At 45.6% G+C, this 4,847-nt stretch overlaps 1 long non-coding RNA gene across 1 annotated transcript; it reads right to left on the reverse strand.

Moving 5' to 3' along the window:
- Nucleotides 1-810: 810 nt before the first annotated feature.
- LOC308476050 lies at nucleotides 811-4,367 on the reverse strand. Its single transcript, XR_013985656.1, has 3 exons — nucleotides 4,129-4,367; nucleotides 1,316-1,469; nucleotides 811-996 (listed from the first exon to the last, which is right to left on the reverse strand). It is a non-coding gene; the product is annotated as an uncharacterized lncRNA (long non-coding RNA).
- Nucleotides 4,368-4,847: the final 480 nt, after the last annotated feature.

Here is a 4,847-nt window from a genome sequence, read left to right on the forward strand (position 1 = left end):
ACACATCCCCTAACTGCACCACTACAGTTGTGTCCTGTTCAGTCTAACCTGCAGATTACCAGGGGATAGGTAACTGTGGCCAGGATAACTGTCCAACAGATCTCCCACAGGAGTTGGGTGCCACAAAGTGCAGCTGGGCCAGATTACAAATAGAGTTGTTTCTTTTAGAGAGCTTCAAAACCTATCTCTCTGGCAGCATTTCCACTTTGAAACGCTTCCTTTCTTCTTCTCAGAGGTCTTATTCTTCATCTCTCCATCCTGCCCCCACCTACACTGCTGGGATGGCATGTGAGAATTTGTGAGTAACACCAGAGGAATGGATGTCGCCTCTGGCGCTCCGTGAGGACCAGCCCTCTTGTTCTCTATCTCAGTGCCTCACAGCTTCGTCACACATTTCCCCCAGAGGCTTGTTTCTTTTGCTTCCATCTTTTCACAGAGCCCCAGGCATAGTGCTAGTAAAGACAGGCCTGGGAGAGGGAGGGAAAACAAGCTGGTGGGAGGAATTGCAAGGAAAGAGATTTGGGGCAGGCAAGGGGGGGGGGATCTTGCTGCTTCTGATCAATCATGGAGCCCCTTGGGAAGTAACTGTTTAGGCTGAGAAATGAGTGATAGCCAAAATGGATGACGAATCACTCCTCTCCCTTGAGGTATTTTTCCTTCAGGGAAGATTTTTTTTTTTAAAAAAACCCCATTTCCTTTTTAGTACTCATCAAGCTGTCAGTTATTCAAAAGTGTGTGTGTTTATGTAAATTATACAGAGAATATTGTGAAATAAGATAAACATCAAATTGTGTTTTTGTCAGTGTCTTGTTCCTTTTACCATACTATTCCCAATCGTGCATACTTTCAATTCTGCATTTCCCCCCTCTTCCTCCATGCCTGACAACTGTACAAGTCAAAATGGAGGCCACCTCCTTTCAGTCTTCTTTGCTGCAGGATGCAGAAAGAAGTTCAGGGAGACAAGGAGTGTGTGTTGAACAGGGGTCACCACTTCTCCTGTAGATAAAAAAGAAAGAAGGAAGAGAAAAAGGTCTGTGCTTATTTCCAGAGGTTAATTCATTTAAATGCATGGAAATCTAAATTGCCCATTGTGCAGTATTAATTTTCAGTCAGGGGAAGGAGAAGGGGGTGGGGGAATGTCAGGAGGCCATAAAGCAAACCGTCCCCATCTAATTTTGGCTTCTGTTAAATTGGTCAGGTTGTAGCTTTTATGAGGAACTGAAAGAAAACTTTCAATACTTGTTTGTGATTTGTTGCCCCACCTATTTCTCCAGCTGTAGTATATCCAAACAACAATTAGGAGTAAAGCACTCACCCTGAAGGAATATGCTTTGTGTCATCAGCAGTGAAGGCTGGTCCATGAGGCTGAACAGGGCATTGTCCAACTTGAGTCTGCCCTCAACAAAATCCAAGAGGTGACACTGGCAGTTAGCATCCTCCTTTTGAATTTCAGTGTTGCCTTTGTAGAACTCATTAAAGAAGAAGATAAGTTTAGTTGCCTCCATCTGCCTCTCATTGTCTTTGTCTCCACCTAATATTGGCCTTCATGCTGTCTGCCCCACCAGTTCCAATGTGCACCATCTACATTGGTCATCATCATATCTGCTTATTTGACAGTGAGGGACAGATCTTTTGACCAGAAGGGTATTCCCCCAATACAATAATTTGGGCCAAATTTGACCCAACACCAAAAACTGGACTCGGCTATTTCATTCCCTTGCTCTGCACTAATGTACTGATGAACTTGCTATAGCTTCTTGCTTAATCTGATTCCTGTTTTCAAGCTTTGCCTTTCATACTCCCCCTTCTGAGCCGGTCATGAAAACAGGCAGTGTGGTCAAATGAGCAGAGAAGCCTAGAGGAGGTTGGGCTTTCTCACGAAAAGAGAGTTTGACCTTAGCAAGATGCTGTTTGGGACCCAGATACAGTGCTTCCTCTTTCCATGGGTGCCAAGCAACTGTTAGATCTTCTTTTGAAGGCAACAGCTGTGACAGTAACAAGCACTGCTAAGAGCAAGACTCTTTTTATTTTCATTTGTTTTCATACATTAACACACTTTCCTTCCTTTTTCTTCTGTTTCCCTTTTTATTATGTCTGAGAGTGACTGAAGTGTTCCTAGCTCTTCCCTTGTATCTTCTACAATGGAGAACATAATGCCTCTGCTTTGATGTCTGGGCTGTTAAGCAGCACACGAAACCTTCCCTCTTTTCGTTTTCCAGTTTAATTAGAGAAAACTATCCCAACAACCTGATAGCATGAAATGGCCTCTTCCCCTACTTTTATCTGGGCCAGGCTGGGGTCATCAGCAGCCCTACAGTAATTGAGCCCTGGCATGTGTTTATTTAAGCTCAGGGTCCCTCCTGGCAGTGATTAGAGCTGGAAGTTAAAAAGGCTGAAAGTAATGTACTGTGGGGAAGGCAAGGGCAGTAGACCAGGTTCCCTAAATTTATGGCAGGTCTAGTCAATGGCTGACATCAACATTCTGTTGTCTGCTAACCACACAATAGGACTTTCCTTTATTAGAAGCTAGCAGTACTAGTGCATTTGATGAGAATGAGGCATGGGTCCATTGTCCCAACACTAGCATTGCTACTGCTTACCTGTGAGTGTCACATATGGCAGAGTGAGGTCTGACTACAAAGCTGGCAAAGACCAGTTAAGGGGGAACCTTAAACTGGGGGGGGGGGGGCAACACTAAAGAAGTTACAAGGAGGGTTCTGATAGGTACCGTGAAAATAGGTTGAATAAGTTTGCATTTCAAGGACTAGTTGGATGAAGGGGCAAGGAGGTGCTGGGATGGCAGAAAGGTGATTGGGCAAGAGCAGTGGTTCCCAATTAGCTAATTACTGAGAACCCCCTATTTTTCAAAAGCCAAGCCACGGACCTCCTACTTTTGAAAATTTTGACAACTCTGTGGTAGTTACCTCTGCAAAGCATTTTTTTGAACAAAATGTGGGATAGCCCCTAATAAGCAAAGGAATTTAGGTATACCAAAAAACCAGACAAGGGCTGAGCAATATCTGGTGTTCAACACCGTGATATATCAGCCGCTAAACATCATGATATTCCAATATATCATGATGTCTAAAATCGGAGATCAGGCATGGGGATGAGGGAAGGAGCAGTCACAGACTGGAAGTCAGAGAGGAAGCAGAATCACCTCAGTGCCAGGGGAAGGTAGTGCCCCAGTGCCTTGAAGTGAGAGCAATCAGCTGCCCTGTTCTCTCAGCCTCACTCACATCACAGAGTGTTTGTTGTGGGGGAGGAAGGGGAAAGGAGATTGTTAGCCGCTTTGAGATTCCTTAGGGTAGTGATAAAGTGGGATATCAAAGCCAAACTCCTCTTCTTCTCCTCCATCAGCATGAGGGGAAGACAGCGCCTCACAATTGGCTGCCCTGTTTTCCCTTAGCATGAGGGAAGGCAGCTCAGACCAGCGCCGTTATTGGCTGAGATCATTGTGTGAAATCGGCTGCCTTGCTCTCCCTCACATGAGGAGCGATATATTGCTGCGTATTGTTGGGTCAAAATTGTTATTGCGGTGTGATTTCAAAACCGATTTTGGCCAATATATTGAAAAACCACACAGCGCTAAAACAGACCATAAAATTTGTGATATTACCATGCAAAAATGACAAAAAAAATTAGTTGGGGGAGAGGCAAGGGATGGGGCCACAGACCCCTGGGTGCATTCCGTGGACCCCCAGGGCTCCCCACACCCCTAATTGGGAACTACTGGGCTAGAGGATGAGCAGCTAAGATGGCATATTTTTGCCTATATAGTGCGTTTCGTGTGAGCCTCCACACTTGAACCCCCAAGCAGAATTTCCCTGACATTTGGAAGGGCAAGGTCTCACAGCTGTAACAGTGGGAGTCCCCCTACCCATTGGGTGCTCCCACCAGTCCATCTTCATGACCCTGAGCTCATCACCAACCCTCCCATGTCTAGGTAAGCCACAGTGACCCTGGTGGAGGGGTGGAAGCTCTGTCCTACCACACACGTTGCTAGTTTCCTTCTATCCCTGATTGGCTGCACTCTTCCTACATGTGTTTTCTTTTCCCTCTCCTCCTCCTCCTCTCTTCTGGACAGCTACTTGCATCCATCCAGCAGGGGGGGCTGTCTTACAGAGCCCTTGCACTCCTTTCCCCTGGCTCATGAATCTGGGGCCATAATACAGGATTTGCTGAGATGTGGTTCGCTTCCTCTGATGTTTACCCCTAGGTCTTGGTAGTCTATGAGCTTGCCAGGATGCAAGGGCCTGTCTAAGAGAAGCAGATGGGCATCTCTACAGGGAACAGCTGACTGTATCCTAGCCACTGCGGGTGGAGTAGAGATGAGCCTCTCTCCTTGACCCCATCAACTGTCTTTGTCAGAGAGCACACTGTGAAACACATGAAGAAAAAGTAAGCAATGAACAGTATTCAGAACCTTGAAGGCAGTCCCTGGAGTTGGATTCACAGTGGGTGTTGTGATGGAATAAAAGCACATAGGGAAGAGTGTGTGGTGTCACCTGAATGCTCAGCCAGCAGTCATGCCTCATCCTACTATCCAGTGGGAGAGAGAAAGAGATAGAGTACAGAAACTTCTCCATCTCCCAGGTTTTACTTTTGAACTGTCTCTGGGAGCCTATGGCTCTGAAAAGGAGACCAGTCAAGAATTTACATGATAAAGATGATTTCTGCAGGAAAGTAAAAGAGAATATTTTTTAAAGTACTATATATTAATGCTCCTAGGACTCATGTCACTGAAAACTGACAGGGCTTCTCACTGGTGTTAAGTCCCAAGTGAAAGGATCATTGTCATAGCAGAGAAAAGAAGGGAAGAAGAGAGGAAGTTGAACACCAGCATT

This window comes from Podarcis pityusensis, assembly GCF_964106645.2.
Source record: "Podarcis pityusensis genome assembly, chromosome: 4".
Taxonomy (NCBI): Eukaryota; Metazoa; Chordata; class Lepidosauria; order Squamata; family Lacertidae; genus Podarcis; species Podarcis pityusensis.